At 52.7% G+C, this 17,742-nt stretch overlaps 1 pseudogene; it reads right to left on the minus strand.

Moving 5' to 3' along the window:
• Positions 1-10,841: 10,841 nt before the first annotated feature.
• Positions 10,842-13,693, minus strand: LOC139013264 (septin-10-like; annotated as a pseudogene).
• Between the last annotated feature and the right edge of the window lie 4,049 nt (positions 13,694-17,742).

Raw genomic sequence — 17,742 nt, forward strand, 5'->3', positions numbered from 1 at the left:
CCTTACTCCATCCCAGGACCGATGTAGAACAGCTTGTGCAAACAACAAGGAGGGGGAAGCCTCCACTGAAGCTCATCCGAATGTTCCAGAGCCGCGTGGACAAGCTGTTTCCGTAAAAGTGTGAACATGTTGGTCTCTGTGGGCCCTGGGTCTCTGTCGCAGGTACTCGCCCTGCTCTGCTCGTGGAGCACGGACGGCAAATGAGCGCGGCTGTGAGCCAGGAAAGCGTTCCTTACCCACGGCGCCTGCTTGCCAACCCCTTCTAGAGAGAAAGCCTCTGCAGGAGCCTTTCAGTCACAGGGCAGAGTCCCGACCTGCAGAGAAATCCCAGGGGGCTGGTCAGTGAGCCGCGCAGGGTCTCTGCCTGGTCAGGGGGTCAGGAGGGGCACGTGGGAGAACCAGGGACCAGGTTCTGCCACGGAGGAGCTGAAGGAGTAGCTCCCGTTACTCAGCAGCTGCAGGGCTTTGTAAGAGCAGGATAGAATACTAAAGTGCTTCAGAGGGGAATACGGTAAATACACTTAAAATGAAGATTCTGGCCTGGCTTGTGTTGCTCAGTGGTTAGAGGGTTGGCTGGCACACCGAAGGGTCACAGGTTTGATTCCCAGTCAAGGGCATGTACCTGGGTTGCAGGTTCGATCCCTGGTCCTGGTCCAGGCATGTTAAGGAGGCAACCAATTGATGTGTCTCTCTCACATTGATGTCTCTCTCTCTCTCTCTCTCCCACCCTCTCTAAAATCTAGGAAAAAATATCCTTGAGTGAGGATTAACAAAAGAACTTAAAAATAAATAAGTAACTTGGGGAATTCCTGCGTAAAGATTCACCCTGCGCTGGGTCCTGCAGGGTAAATTCCCAGTGTCTGCTGCGAGGTGGTGGTCACAGCCGTGGGCCGGCCGCTCTCAGCAGGGGATTCAGGAGGCTGAGCGTGTGGAAGGCGGGGAGAGCGAGGGGTCCAGCAGGGAGGACTGTGAAAGCACCCGTGGGGCAGGAACGCAGCGTGGGGGCAGGAAGCAGCCGGAGGGAGGCGCCTGAAGGGTGGGCGGCCCCCCAAGTGCTGCCGCTGGGTGGGGAAGAGCAGGACTGGGAAGGACACTGGTGGTGCGTTAGTGCCCCTGGGCCACCATCACCAACCACCACCAACTGGTGGCTTCAGACAGCACACAATCCCTCACACTTCCGGGGCCAGGCGTCCAAAGCCAGGGCCTGCAGGGCTGCTCCGCCGAGGCTCGGGGATAAGCCTTTGCTCCGCCAGCTCTCGGCTCCACGCGTTCTTTGCTTTGTGGCTGCGCAACTCCATTCTCTGCCTCCATCTCCACGGACTCGCCACTGTTTGTGTCTCCTCGTGTGTCTTAAGACTCTTGTCAATGGACTTAGGGTTCATCTGCTAACCCAGAATGACCTCACTCAAGATTCTTAATCACAGCTGCAAACGCCCTTTTCCCAACCAGTTCACACCCGCAGGTCCCCGGGGTAGGACCGGGCACGTCTCTTGCAGGGGCTCCGTTCGTTCCGCGGTGGTTTGGGTGGGTCCTGGAGAGCTGGGGCAGGGGCAGCGCAGAGGCCAGCAGCCTGGAGCGAGAGGGCGGGACTGGGCCACGCCCGCGGCCGCAGCCAGGGCCTGTCCTCCCCGTGCGGATGCGGCACCCCCACCCGTTCTCAGCGGAGCGGGAGCACTCGGATCGCAGCCCCGGTGACCCTGCCTTCCTGGGAAGCCGCTGCCGCGGGCGCCCTGCTCGGGGGCTCTGGACGCCCGGAGGCCGCACAAGCTGGGCGGGGGGGTGGGCGCATGGCTCCGCCAAGATGGGCGGGGGTGGAAGGGAGCAGCCCGCAGTGGCTCGCACTGCCCTGCCCCCTGGCCACGGCCAGCCCGCCCTGCGGCTTGCAGAAACCGGGTTCCCTCCAGCACTGAGGCAGCGCCCCGGAAACGTGCGTGTCCAAAGAATCTTGTCCTCCGGAGCGAATCGTTTACAAGCCTCCGGGAAGAGGCAGCTCCGGGCACCAGGGCAGCGGCCCGGCTGGCGGAGGCCCCGCAGGGCCGTGGGAAGCCCCCGGTGCCTTGGCCGGGCTCCCTAGGCAGCGACACGGTGTGCGTGGGGCGTGGTGGCTGCGGCCTTGACCCACAGGGAATAACCGAGGTGCCAGGAAGGGGCTTGGCCGAGCAGGCCGCTCCCTGGGGGGGAGACGTGCGGCGGCCGTCACCCTGCTGGGGTGGCCCCTGGAGGAGGTTGCGGGAGGCGGGCGGACGGAAACGTGACACTATCTTTTCAAAAAAGGTTTGGCCAGGCGTCCCCTTAAGTGAGCTGGGTCCCCTGTTCTGTCAGCTCACTTGTGTGGGGACTGAAATGGGGGAGAAGTAACCAGCGGTCTCTGCATCGGAAAGGGCTTTGGTCCCTCAGCTCCGACCCGCAGGCTCTGAGTGGGGGCGGGGGTGGTGCGGGGTAGGAGGCGGGGTGGTGCAGGGTGGGGGATAGGGTGGTGCGGGGTGGGGAGGGGTGGTGCGGGGTGGGGCGGGGTAGGGAGGGGTGGTGCGGGGTGGTGCGGGGTGGTGCGGGGTGGTGCGGGGTGGGGGATAGGGTGGTGCGGGGGTGGGGAGGGGTAGTGCGGGGTGGTGCGGGGTAGGGGATGGGGTGGTGCGGGGTGGGGAGGGGTGGTGCGGGGGTGGGGGATAGGGTGGTGCGGGGTGGGGAGGGGTGGTGCGGGGTGGTGCGGGGTAGGGGATGGGGTGGTGCGGGGTAGGGGATGGGGTGGTGCGGGGTGGGGGATAGGGTGGTGCGGGGTGGGGAGGGGTAGTGCGGGGTGGGGCGGGGTGGTGCGGGGTGGTGCGGGGTAGGGGATGGGGTGGTGCGGGGTGGGGCGGGGTGGTGCGGGGTAGGGGATGGGGTGGTGCGGGGTGGGAGGCGGGGTGGGGCGGGGTGGGGTGCGGGGGGGGGGGTGGCCGCCCTCCCGGAGTCGCTGAGGGCAGGGGGAGCCTCACTGGCCTCTGTCGCCCCCACAGCGATGCCCCCTCCAGGCTCCACCCCCCCCCGCCCCCCCGCCGGGGCCTGTCCACGCGAAGGGCTTCCCGGGCGCTGCCTCGGGCCCCTTCAGGCCACCGCGCGGGAGGAACGCAGCGGGGGCAGTGGGTCCCCCCGCCCCCCCCCCCCCCCCCCCCCCCCCCCGGCAGCCCTGCGCCTCTAGGGACGGAGCTGACGTTTCTCCTGTTTCACACGCGCTCGCGCCCGCTGCGGTGAGACCCCGGCGAGGCCCCTGTCCATGCGGCGGCGACAGTAACGCTCTTCCCGCCGCCCCGGCCCGGCGGCCACGTCCGGCCGTCCTCCCGCCGCGCGGGCGGGGGTCGCGGGCTGTGCGGGTGGAGGGCAGAGGGCGGGGGTCGCGGGCTGTGCGGGTGGAGGGCAGAGGGCGGGGTGGAGGGCAGAGGGCGGGGGTGGAGGGCAGAGGGCGGGGTGGAGGGCAGAGGGCGGGGTGGAGGGCAGAGGGCGGGGGTCGCGGGCTGTGCGGGAGGAGGGCAGAGGGCGGGGGTCGCGGGCTGTGCGGGTGGAGGGCAGAGGGCGGGGGTGGAGGGCAGAGGGCGGGGGTGGAGGGCAGAGGGCGGGGGTCGCGGGCTGTGCGGGAGGAGGGCAGAGGGCGAGGGTGGAGGGCAGAGGGCGGGGGGTGGAGGGCAGAGGGCGGGGGTCGCGGGCTGTGCGGGTGGAGGGCAGAGGGCGGGGGTGGAGGGCAGAGGGCGGGGGGTCGCGGGCTGTGCGGGTGGAGGGCAGAGGGCCCGGAAGGCGGGGGGGGGGGGGGGGGGGAGGGTCCGGGGGCCGGGAGGGCGGGGGTGACGCCGAGGACTCGCCTCCGCCCAAGGCCCGCGGGCGGCGGCCCGAGCACAGCCGTCCCGGGGCGGGTGGCGGCCTGACCCCGGTTTGCAGGGCGCAGCTTCAGGGCGACAGGGGTCGGTCGCGGGGAACGTGAGGAACAGAGACGGGGAAGGCCTGGGGGCGGGGGGGGGGGGGGGGCAGATCCAGCACATCCTGGCCGGCTGCGCCCCGCTTCTGTCCGGCCAGAACCCGACGGAGGGCGGTGGACCCACTCTGCCCTCCTTCAGGGTTAGAAACGGGGAAGGTGAACGCGGCTCCCGGGAAACCCGGCGGGCTGGCGGCCTGTCGCTGCGTCCAATGGCGAAGGCAGCTTGAGTCGTAGGAGGCGTTTACGCAGAGGCCAGCCCACCAGGGAGGCAGCGCTTACCAGCTCCCAGTCCTGCCTCCCGGCCCAGCTGCAAAGGGGACGGGCCGGGTGAGGCTGGGAACCCAATCAGCTACATCAGCCCCGGAGTCCGCACCCCTCAGCCACTGTCCGTCATCAGGCGATGGGATGGTGTTGATGAGACGGTGTTGATGAGACGATGTTGATGAGACGGTGTTGATGAGACGACGTTTTGACTCGCGGTGGGTGGGTCTGACCCTGCTTATCGGTTCTGCCGGCTGGATTCACAGCCGAGTCACCTCCTCAATCACTTCGCAAGGGCCTTGAAAAAGAAACTTAAGAAAAACTTAACCCCCTATGCACATAAGTATATGTGTTCTAAGATTTAAAATAATCTGATTGCCCTGGTTTGGCTCAGTGGATAGAGTGTCAGACTGTGGGTCCTGGGTTCGATTCCAGTCAAGGGCACATGCCAGGGCTGTGGTTCAATCCCCAGTAGGGGGTGTGCAGGAGGCAGCCGATCAATGATTCTCTCTCATCATTGATGTTTCTAACTCTCCCTCTCCTATCCTCTCTGAAATCAATAAAAGTATATTTTAAAAAATAATAAAATAGCCGAAACCGGTTTGGCTCGGTGGATAGAGCGTCGGCCTGGGGACCGAGGGGTCCCGGGTTCGATTCTGGTCAAGGGCATGTACCTGGGTTGCGGGCACATCCCCAGTGGGAAATGTGCAGGAGGCAGCTGATCGATGTTTCTCTATCATCGATGTTTCTAACTCTCTGTCTCTCTTCCTTCCTCTCTGTGAAAAATCAATAAAATATATTTTAAAAAAAATAAAAATAAAAAAAATAATAATAAAATAAAATGATAATTTTTTCAGATTAATTGAGGTGCTCTATCTATCAGATTATAAGTCCTCCTATCACAACGTTGGCAATAACCACATCTTCCCAACACTTTCCATTCCAGGTACTGAACTGGCCAATTTGCATTTATTACTTAATTTTATCCTCATAACAACCCAAAGAGGTAGGTATCACCATCTTGTTTTATGGAGGAAGTTCCTGTAGGTTACTTGCTCAGAGTCACACAGTTGAAGCCGGCTGTAGCTGATTCAAGAGGACGAATGTAATCACTATGCCAGCAGCTTTCAAACTGAAATTTGACCAAGACCCACAGTAAGAGATGTACAGGGTGCCTCCAAAAATGTATACAGCTCATAGCTCAATTTTGAAAATGAAGCATATTTTGCCCTAACTGGTTTGGCTCAGTGGATAGAGCATCGGCCTGCGGACTGAAGGGTCCCGGGTTCGATTCCGGTCAAGGGCATGTACCTTGGTTTCGGGCACATCCCCAGTAGGGGGTGTGCAGGAGGCAGCTGATCAATGTTTCTCTCTCATTGATGTTTCTAACTATCCCTCTCCCTTCTTCTCTGTAAAAAAATCAATAAAACATATTTAAAAAAAAGAAAATGAAACATATTTTAATAAACACTTTTATAATTATTCAAAGTGTGTATATATATTTTTTGGGACACCCAATTTTTTTAGTTTTTAAGCTTATCTTTTGTTGAAAGTGTTATAGATGTCTTCCTTTCTTTCCCCATTGATCCCCTCCAACCCATACCTGTCCCGACCCCCCACCGCCAGGGCTTCACCACACAATTGTCTGTGTCCATGGGTTGTGCACATATGCATATAAGTTCTTTGGTTAATCTCTACCCACCGACCCCTGCCTTCCCTCTGAGGTTCGATAGTCTGTTCCATGCTTCTGTCTCTGGATCTATTTTGTTCATCAGTTTATTTTGTTGATTAGATTCCACATATGAGTGAGATCATGTGATACTTATCTTGCTCTGACTGGCTTATTTCGCTTGGGACACCCTATATTTTAGATCTTAGCCCAGCACACATACACATCCTATATAATAAAAGCATAATATGCAAATCAACTGAACGGCTGAACAGCAGAACTACCATCAGGACAACCATCCAGGACCACGCTATGACACCTACTGGCGCCAGGCCAGCCAAGGCCGGTGCAACGCAATTGGTCGGTGGCCATCACCCCATGGTGCCTCACAGAGGGAGGCCCAGGCCACTGACAGGCGGGTGGACAGGGCCTCCCTCTGCGAGGGAGGCCAGTTGGGGCAGCCGGGTAAGGAAGGCCTACTCTTGAACAAATTTCATGCCTCGGGCCTCTAGTTATATATAATGAGAGGAAAATTTCATAAAACAGTATGTACATACCCTTACTACCTACAGTGTACTACCTACCGAACACTTTGCATTCTATTCATTCTATTTTATTTAAAAGGCTGCTGGTCACCACCTGCTAAATGCATTCCATAATTCATTCACGGGCAGGACCCTGTGGTGGAAACACTGCGTTGCCATCTCCGGCAGTGGACCCAGAAGAATTTCTGGGCGAAGGGTAAGTACCTCCTGCGATAAACAAGAACTTCAGCTCCTGTTCTTGAGTCTCTGGTCCTGATGAGTCCTCCCAGCAGGCAGCCCGTGGGCCTCTGAGGCAGAGCGCTGCTGAGCACATCACCAGGACGCATGATGGGAGCTCCGCGCATTCCCACGGCGCACCGCCAGGTCGCTCTCCTGTGTGAAATTCCTCCGAGGACTGTGGACACGGTGCGCCCGAATTTCAGCAAAGCATTTGGCTTACTTCCCATAAGCCCAGGGCAGCCGGGAGCGCAGGTGGTCTGAGGGTAAGTAGGTGTATTCCCCCCACCAGCCTTGAGGGCGCTCTGTGAGACCAAAACACGGTGGGTGCGGTTAAGCAGCGTTTCTATCGCAGACTATGGCGCGTCTACTCCCTCGAAGGCGAGCCCTCTCTTCCTTTGGCACCTGCCTCCCAGCCCTGAGCAGCTGGGCGGGCCATCTCCCCAGGAACTGGGTGGAATGGGATGCGCCGAGGGGCCCAGCCCAGGTCCCCTCCAGGGCTTGGGCCTTCGTCCTCTTGCGTCCCGCATCTTACCAGTTCCTTGGACAGGGACGTGCATGACATAATATTTATCAAAGTTTCCGGTGGCAAAAACTAGGACAACCAAAGCGCTGGATGACAGAATCAGTGTCCAAAAATAACCTGGCAGCCTGCACGCGGGCAGAAGCAGGATGGAGATGGTAGAGCTGCACCGCCCGAGATCTGAAGCAGCTTCCTATGCAGCGGCGGGCACACGGGTCACAGCAGCACCTTCGAGGGCTGGGGCATCCCCGGGCGCTGGCAGGCGCCTCCATGGAAACAGCCCGGAGCACAGGGCGCGGAACCCCTTGGCCTTGCGCAGGCCCAACACTGCAGAAGAGCCGGCTTTGAGCCCTCACTAAGGGCCACATCGACACATTTCAAACCGCCCGAGGAGAACAATATGTTGAATTTGTCCGCATCGAAATCCAGGATTTCTGTTCCGCAAAGAGCACCATAGAGGTACTGGCTGGATGGGTATCCGACTAGGAAAAGGTATTCTATAAAATGAACACAGAATTAGTGGCTAGAGTTGTCAGGAACACCTGCAAGTAGAGAGAAAAGCAGGGAGCCGGGAAGAGGGCCCCGGGCGCACAGGCATTTCACAGGAGAGCAAACTGGTACTGTTGCCATAAGAAGAGACGCTGAGATCCACCGCTAATCAAAGAAATGCAATTAAAACCACACAACTTCTCTTCCTGGTAATAGCAGGACACTCCCTCCAGCAACCCTCCTGCTGAAACCCTGGGAATAGCAGGGTGGCGTGTGGGAGCACCCTCTGTGAGGGACTGACAGGTGGGACAGCCTCACTCTGCAGGTCACAGGGGCCTGGGAGGGGGGAGGGCACTCCCTCCACCTCTGCGCACAGGGAGGTGAGCCCCTGTCCATGGTCCCTGCAGGGGGCTAGGCTCCCTCACAGCCAGGCCCTGCCCCAAGGCGGAGGAGGTCTACCAGGAGACCCTTCCCCCCAGTAAGCCTGGGTGAGAGTGAGCCAGAAGTGGACCCCCTGCCAGCATTGCAGCCTGCCTCTGTGTGCCTGGGGGCCCGGGGGTTCCCAGGCCTTGACTTGGGGTAGCTCAGCCTGGCAATGCCCTGGCCCCTGGGAGAAGCCAACACAAATTCTCAGGGGTGGACGGGGGGGAATTACCGTCTCCTGGCCCTCAAATTATTCCTTTTATTTTGTTTAATCCTCACTTGACATCAGGCTTAGAGAGAGGAAGGGAGAGAGAGGAGAGATGTGATAGAGAAATGGATGGGCATCCTTCTGTATGAACCCCGTCTGAACCTGACACCCAGGTATGTGCCCTGCCTGGAATCAAATCCAAAACCTTTCGGCATACACTCAACCAACTCAGCCACCCTGGCCAGAATAATTGTTCGAGTGTAATGAGTCAAAAGGTAACTCAGGATAAGGAAATTGGGCTCCGGCCGGCTGCCTCAGAAGCCCGATTTCATTGGCTCCCAGACTCCAAATCGGACACCTGGGGACAGTGATGACAAAGGGTGGCCATCAGCAGCTGTGCGCTGGGTCCTGGAGTAGGTGACAGTTGGGTACATGTGGGTGCCACCAGAGTGCTGGCGTTCTCTCTGGCAGATATGGTCAGGTTTTGTGATAATATTCTAACTTTAAAAAAAAATGTGCTTGAAGAAGGGCCACTTTTTCTAATTTGCCTAACGGTGTCCTATGGCTTAGGCGGGGCAACCCCATCCAAAGGCTTTAGATATTGGAGCTATCTGATACAGATTCTAAAATAAGTTCACTATTTTAAAGAAATACAAGTAGGATGAGCCCAGCCTGCATGGCTCAGTGGTTGAGCATCAACCTATGAACCAGGAGGTCACAGTTGATTCCTGGTCAGAGCATATGCCCAGTGGAGGGCGTGCAGGAGGCAGCCGATCAATGATTCTCTCTCATCATTGATGTTTCTATCTCTCTCTCTCTCCCTCTCCCTCTCCTCAATCAATAAAAACATATATTGTAAAAAATAAATAGGTTGAATATATCTGCAGGAAATAGGAAACTAGAAAAAGTGGTATGACAGATTTTTAAAAGAACCAAATTGAACTTCTAGAAATGATAAATGAAATGAAAGACTCATGTCAATGAGATAACCACTTTATACCAATTAAAGAGACAATGGGTGGGAAATATTCAACATTGGCTGCGTCTGTGAGCTGGGATCCTCCCGCAATGCTTGTGGATATGTGTGGAGTACAACCCTCTGGAGAGGCACCTGTAGTGCGTTGTGCAATCCGCACCTAACAGCCCTGACCCTGGGTCCTGACCTTTGCACAGGCCCCTGCAGAGAGTAGCGTGAGGGCCTTCATCCCAGTCTTGCACGGGGTGAACACCCTGGGGTAGTGGCAGTGGCTTTATTAAGACACACTAGAGGCCCAGTGCATGAATTCATGCACAGGTGGGGTCCGGCCGGCCTGCCCTGATGGGGGCTGATCGGGCCAGACCGGCAAAGGGGAAGGGGATGTGGCCAAATGGCCAGCTGGCCCCACCCCCCGATCGGGCTTGGGGGGCCAATCAGGGGCTGGGCCAGCCAGGGGAGGGGCCAAGGGAGGTTGACCAGCCAGCCCCACCCCTGATCTGGCCAGGGCTGTCCAGGGGGAGAGGCCACCCCCCACAATGAGCTGGTTGGCTGGCACCATAGCAACCAGTTGTTTTGGTCGTTCCAGCGTTCTGGTCGTTTGTCTTTTATATATCTAGATATGGAGCCTGGCATGGCTCAGTGGTTGAGTGTTGATCTATGAACCAGTAGGTCACAGTTTGATTCCTGGTCAGGGCACATGCTGGGGTTGCAGGTTTGATCCCCGGGGGCGGGGGGGGGGGATGTTCTCTCTCATTATTAATGTTTCTATCTCTTTCTCCCTCTCCCTTCCTCTCTGAAATAAAAATATATATTTTTATTTATTTAAATATATATATATTTTTAATTTAATTTTGTTTTATTTCTTAAAGTATTACAAAGGGTATTACACATGACTCCTTTTTTCCCCCCTTGACATTCCCCCAGCCTACCCCACCCCCCAGTGTCTTGTGTCCATTGGTTATTCTCATATGCATGCATACAAGTCCTTCGGTTGATCTCTTAGCCCCCCCCCCCCCCCCCCCCCGCCAGCCTTCCCACTGTAGTTTGACAGTCTGCTCAATGTTGCTCTGCCTCTGTATCCATTTTTGTTCATCAGTCTATAATGGTCCTTATTATCCATAAATGAGTGAGATCATGTGGTATTTTTCTCTGCTTCTCAGGGGCCGTCTCAGCCTCACAGGCGCCGTCCCAGCCTCACAGGGGCTGTCTCAGCTTTACAGAGGTTGTCTCAACCTCACTGGGGCCATTTAAGTACGTGGAACAACAAACCTTTCTCAAGTCAATTAAAAAATATATATGTTTTTATTGATTTGAGAGAGAGAGGAAGGGAGAGGGGTTCATAGGTCGACGTTCAACTCCAGAGCCAGGCCAGCCGGGCATACCACAGCTTTTTTATCACTCATCTACTGATGGGCACTTGGCTGTTTCCAGATCTTAGCTATTGTGAATTGTGCTGCTATAAACATAGGGGTGCATACATTCTTTCTGGTTGGTGTTTCGGGATTCTTAGGATATATGGAGGTAGCTTTCTCTTTAGAGAAAGAGATTATTTCTTCTTTTAAAAGTGTACTCTTCTCTTCAAGTTTCATTCTCTCTTCCTGGTGAACCCTCTTCCGGTGCTCAGACTCGGCCTGCAACTCTCTCCGGCTTCTTGCAGATGGCTGCTTTCTCTTTTACTTACTGAACAAACATCTGCTTCCTTTCTTCCTTCCTTCCTCGGATGTTCCTATAAAATTGGTGTCCTTGGCTTTGTAGGTTTCGAGGCCTGAGCGGCGTACTCTGTGGGCCCACATCAGGGAAGCCCGTGTCCTCCAGTTTGCAACGCCTGCACAGTCCGTAGCGCTGGTGTGCGCCTGTTCGCACAGATCCTCGTGTTGGCACCACTGAGCATTTCCCGGGGCTTTACAGTCGCAGCGGTCTTCATTTTCCACTTGTGCCACACCCCAGGTGCCGGCCAGCTTTGGCCATCTTATTTCCAACTTTCACCTTATCCATACTTCCCACCACAGCAAGCAGAGAGCACTGACTTTAGCAATAGTTTCATCATCTGCTGGGAATGGGCATATGTAGACACCAGTGAGGGCTAGTTCACTCATGAGCTTGTCTGAAACTTCTGTAGTTAAGTTTTAGAAACTGCACCTGCTTAGCTCTGGCTGGTGTGGCTCAGTGGACAGAGCGTCGGCTTGCAGACTGAAGGATCCCAGGTTCGATTTGCGTCAAGGGCACATGCCCAGGCTGCAGGCTAGATCCCCAGTAGGGGGCGTGCAGGAGGCAGCCGATTAATGATTCCCTCTCATTGTTATGTTTCTATCTCTCCCTTCCTCTCTGAAATCAAGAAAAATATATTTTAAAAAAGAAAAAGAAACTGCACCTGCTTTGGCAATCACTGCTATCAAGCTCACCTTGCTGTCAAGGCTCTTCATGGTAAAGACATCAGTTGGTAAGAGAAAGTAGAGGCACGTGTGGATACGAGATCCGTGGCAGGTAAAGAGAGAACACTTAATCTTCAGTTCTTGGAAATGGCCTCAAACTGAGCATCTGTGCAGTCAACTATTAGTTGGTAGCTCTCTTGTTTGTTTATTTGGACACCAAATCCTACTGTATTCACAATGGTCAGTTTCAACCAAACATTGCTTTCTTGGAGTTCATATGTCTGAGCTTTAAGTCTAACGTGGGTAAAAAAGTGAGGATTCATGATCTTCAATATGGTGCGATATACAGATCTTGTAACATAGAAACCCACACCTGAAACCTATATGTTCACATTGACCAATGTCACACTAATCAATTTAATATCAGCCTGGCCGGTATGGCTCAGTGATTGAGTGTAGACTCATGAACCAGGTCACGGTTTGATTCCCGGTCAGGGCACATGCCTCGGTTGTGGGCTCAATCCTCAGTGTGTGTGTGTGTGGCGGGGGGCGGGGGGGAGGTGGTGGGACGGTGCAGGAGGCAGCCAATCAATGATTCTCTCTTATCATTGATGTTTCTGTCTCTCTCCCTCTCCCTTCCTATCTCTGAAATCAATAAAAACATTTTAAAAAATACACACACACCAAAAAAAAAACAACACCAAAAAACAAAACAATATATCAATCAGCACTGGTTTTTCTTTTTTAAAATATATTTTTCTTGATTTCAGAGAGAAAGGGAGAGATAGAAACATCAATGATGAAACATAAACCAAGATGGCGGCATAGGTAAACACCGGAAATTGCTGCCTCGCACAATCACTTCAAAGATACAACTAAAAGATAAAACAGACATCATCCAGAACCACAGGAAGGCTGGCTGAGTGGAAATTCTACAACTAGAAGAAAAGAGAAAAGCACACTGAGACTCAGAGGAGGTGCGGTGTGGAAGTAAAGTGCAGAGGTACGGAGGCACACGCGGAAAGGGCTGGCGGCTGAGGACACGGTTGTCTTTTTCAATCAGGAGGGAGTCTTAAGCTCCCGACTGCTCTGATCTCCAGTTCCAGGCAAGTCTCTGCGGACCCAGACTCATACGGGGAGAGGCTAGACTGTCTGGCATCAGTCGGACCTGGAGGGCGGCTTTCTCTCAGAGGTGCTTTACCAGGACACTGAGAAGCGGGGCCTCTGAGGGCAGCCATAGCTGCTTGCTCCATCCTGTTGATCCCCTGGGACCCCACCCCACCCAAGCTGTGCACCGCCTTTTGCATATGAAAGGCCTGGCCCTTTGCAATCTGAAAATAACCTAACCAACTGCAGCTGGCCCAAGGCCCCACAGCAACTTGCATTCCTTCACAGCTGAGCTCCTGCTGGGTAGCCTCAGGCAGAGGCTAGATTAGCACCTCCTTAGAGATCCAAGAGCCAGTGTACCCAGTGGTCAGAGTGGGACCATCCAGATTACAACTCCTCAGATCCATAAGGGACACACTCAGGGGACAGACTCAGTGAGCACCAAAGCCCCACTGAAGCAAGTCTTGCCCCAGAAGGGTGTCTCCAGCACAGAAGTTCTCCCACTGTAGACACAGCTGATTCTCACAGCCAATTGGCCTGGAGGTCAATTCCTCCCAGTGATACCTACAACAATCAAGGCTTAACTATAACAAGACTGTGCACAAAGGCCACAAGGGGGTGCACCAAGAGTGTCCACCTCAGGTAATTGGGGAGGCTGAGCCACTGGGCCCTATAGGACACCTAGCACACAAAGCCACTCTATCAACACAGGGAAGCATAAAAAATGCGAAGACAAAGAAACAGGTCACAAATGACAGAAATGGAGGAAAGCAAATGACTGGATATAGAGTTCAAAACCACACTTTTAAGGTTTTTCAAGAATTTTCTAGAAACCACCGATAAACTTAGTAAGACCCTCAAGAAATCTAGTGAGACCGCTGATAAATTTAATGAGATCCTCAATAAGTCTAGTGAGACCCTCGAGGTTGTGAAAAAGGACCAACTAGAAATTAAGCATACACTGACTGAAATAAAGAATATTATACAGACTTCCAACAGCAGACTAGAGGACCGCAAGAATCAAGTCAAAGATCTGAAATACGAAGAAGCAAAAAACACCCAACCGGAAAAGAAAAAATAAAAAAGAATCCAAAAATATGCCAAGAGCAAAAGACAAAGAGAGAATCTTAAAAGCAGCAAGAGAAAGACAGTCAGTTACCTACAAGGGAGTACCTATATGACTGTCAGCTGATTTCTCAACAGAAACTTTGCAGGCCAGAAGGGAGTGGCAAGAAATATTCAAAGTGATGAATACCAAGGACCTACAACCAAGATTACTTTATCCAGCAAAGCTATCATTCAGAATTGAAGGTCAGAAAAGAGCTTCACAGATAAGGAAAAGCTAAAGGAGTTCATCATCACCAAACCAGTATTATATGAAATGCTGAAAGGTATCCTTTAACAAGAGGAAGAAGAAGAAAAAGGTACAGATACAGATTATGAACAACAAATACACATCTATCAACAAGTGAATCTAAAAATCAAGTGAATAAATAATCTGATGAACAGAATAAACTGGTGATTATAATAGAATCAGGGGCATAGAAAGGGAGTGGACTGACTATTCTTGGGGGGGGAAGGGGTGTGGGGGATGCGGGAAGAGACTGGACAAAAATCGTGCACCTATGGATGAGGACAGTGGGGAGGGTAAGGGCAGAGGGTGGGATGGGAACCGGGTGGAGGGGAACTATGGGGGGGGGGGAGGGAGAGGAACAACTGTAATAATCTGAACAATAAAGATTTAATTAAAAAAAAAAGAAGAAGAAGAAGCATCAATGATGAGAGAGAATCATTGATCGGCTGCCTCCTGCATGCCCCCTACTGGGGATTGAGCCCACAATCCAGGGCATGTGCCCTGACTGGGAATCGAACTGTTGACCTCCAGGTTCATAGGTCGACGCTCAACCACTGAGCCACGCTGGCCAGGCAGCACTGGTTTTTCAATTCCAGCCTCCCCAACACAGAGAATATGAAAACAAAAGCCTTGCTGAATGGATCTGTTGACCAGTTGATCAGGCAAACTGTCAAAACCAACACGGCCAGACATAGGTAAAGAAGGAATGTTTTCTCTGTTCATCATCAGATACTTGTTAGGAAATACAAGATTTTGTTGCCATGTGAGACCAAAAAGCCCAAATCATACAAGCCAGTATGCTGTAGAGAGTGTCTGGTCTGACTGCAAAGCCAGTGTTCCTTCTACGGCCCCAGGTTGTAAACCAAATACAGATTCACTGCGCAGGCTCAGAGGTCATGGGCTGGGGAGGAGCGAGCCAGGGGAGGGGCGAGCAGGGGGCGGGGGAAGCTGAGGGCCATTGGAGTGGCTGGAGGCCTCAGCACCCAAGGGAGAGGGCCTGGGCTCAGACCATATGTTTTATGTATTTATTTTTTAAATATATATCTTTATTGATTTCAGAGAGGAAGGGTGAGGGAAAGAGAGATAGAAACATCAATGATGAGAGAGAATCATTGATTGGCTGCCTCCTGCTTACCCTCTACTGGGGATCCAGCCCACAACTCAGGCATGTGCCCTTTCCCGGAATTGAATCTGGGACCCTTCAGTCCACAGGCTGACGCTCTATCCATTGAGCAAACCAGTTAGGGCCAACCATATGTTTTAAACAGTGAGCAAATCTACCTTGTTAATAGTAGGTCTCCTAGCCCAGCTGGAGTGGCTCAGTTGGTTGAGCGTTGTCCTATGCATCAAAAGTTGCCAGTTCAATTCCCAGTCCGAGCATATACCTGGGTTGCAGGTCCAGTCCCCCATTGGGGCCCACACAGAAGGCAACCGATCAATGTTTCTCTCTCACATCGATGTTTCTCTCATCTCTCTCTCTCTCTCTCTCTCTCTCTCCCTCCCTCCCTTCCCCTTTCTCTCTCTAAGCATGTCCTAGGGCAGTGGTTCTCAGCCTTGGCTGCACATTAGAATCACCTGGGAATCTTTTTAAAATCCTGATTTCTGGGCCTCATCCTCTGGAAATTCTGTTTCTTTGTTATGGGGTGGGGCCACAACATTAGTAACAAAGAAACAGCCAAGGTTGAGAACCACTGTCCTAGGGTGAAGATTAAAAAAAACCCAGATCTCCTAACTCCAAACACGAGGTGTAATTTATGCTGATGATATTTAACACAGCTGGCAATTGCTGAACACCCTGGTGGATCAGAATCTCACCCTCGGAAGCTCGCCACAGCCCAGGCCCTAACCTCCCAGCAGCCTGCCTGCACCTGGGTCACAGGCCTGACCACTGAAGCATCTTGCCACCCATCAGCCTTAATGTTTCCGGTTTGTTGAGTAAAATTGCTTGTGTTAAAGCTACAGGCACACGCTCCTCGTTAAGGGCTGGATTGTACACTGGTTTGCTGTGTTACATTGGAACGCTCAGCTCAGCTCAGATACATTTTTATTGGATTCTGGGAACCCTAGAGGAAGTAAGCTTCCTGTTAATTGCCTTTTTTTGTACACAAACAAAATCCTAATTGGAAAAATGAAAGAAAATTAAAAACTAAAATGTCTCTACTTAAAATGCAATTCTTTTGTACTTTCATGCATTCTTTTTTCCTTTATTGTTAATATTTAACACATTTTTATGATCTATTAGGGTAACTGGCCTAAATTAAAACGGAAACTAGGAAAAAATAGCACAAATGATGGTGAGTTTCTTCCCTCCCCCCGCCCCCCCCCCCATAACAGTTCTGAGGGACAGTGGGTGGATTTGAAAGAGCATGAACTTTACAATCATTCAGATCTGGGTTACGGGGCTTCCCCAGTGAGCTGTAAATTGATGACCCTGTGGCAGTTTTGTGTGTGAAACGGGACTGTCCCTGCCTGGCCATTGTTACGAAGGTTGGAGATAACATGAGCAACGTGCCTGGTCCATGGAAGAGTTTCTAATATCACTCCCTTGTGTAATTCCTGCCAGAGTTTGATGGTTTAAGCTTGTCACTCTATGGGGTTTTGTTTTGTTTTTGACTTTACACGTAGCATGACTGGTGGACTATTCTTACCCTCTATATATTCTTTTCATTGTGACTTTATTTTCACCTGGACTTGAGACATACCTTCCTATGAGTTCATTTATCTGATCTTCACCACAGCCTATGAAGGTCCATCTCAAGGCCACGGACAGAACTCACAATCCAGAATTAGAAAACCCACGAGGAATTAATCCACCATGAATGAGAGTTTGTTTACATAACAAACAGGCAGGGTTAGACCCTCCAGCACTTCATATAATGGAATTACAAGATTCAAGCTACAAGTACAGTATGTGAAAAATTATGGAAGTCCTTTCCCAGCCAGTGTGGTTCAGTAGTTGAGTGTTGGCCTATGAACCAGAAGAAGGTCACGGTTCCATTCCCGGTCAGGGCACATACCCTGGTTGAGGGCTTAATCCCCAGTGAGGGACGTGCAGGAGGTAGCCAATCAATGATTCTCTCTATCACTGATGTTTCCCTCTCTTTCCCACTCCCTTCCGCTCTGAAATGAATAAAAATATTTTTTTAAAAAAGCATTGAAGTCCCCCTGGCTGGTGTGCTCAGTGGTTAGAGTGTTGGCCAGCACACGGAAGCACTGCGGTTCGAGTCCCCATTAAGGGCACATCCTGGGTTGCAGGTCTATCCCTGGCCTCTGTCAGGGCAAGCATGGTAGGCAACCAATCCATGTGTCTCTCTCACATAGATGTTTCTCTCTCTCTCTCCCCACTTCCTTCCTCCCTTCCACTCTCTTTAAAAATCAATGGAAAAAAATATCCTTCGGTGAAGATGAACAACAACAACAAAAATTATTGAAGTCATAAAGCAAGTAATCAAAATAATGAGAAATGAATGGGATACAATTAAAAAAGATCACACAGGTGTCAATGATTAGAAATGATTATTTTTTAAAATATATTTTATTGATTTTTTACAGAGAGGAAGGGAGAGGGATAGAGAGTTAGAAACATCGATGAGAGAGAAACATTGATCAGCTGCCTCCTGCACACTCCCTACTGGGTATGTGCCTGCAACCAA

This window comes from Myotis yumanensis, unplaced genomic scaffold, assembly GCF_028538775.1.
Source record: "Myotis yumanensis isolate MYYU_CA2020_CCGP unplaced genomic scaffold, mMyoYum1.0.hap1 SCAF_6, whole genome shotgun sequence".
In the NCBI taxonomy this organism is placed as follows: Eukaryota; Metazoa; Chordata; class Mammalia; order Chiroptera; family Vespertilionidae; genus Myotis; species Myotis yumanensis.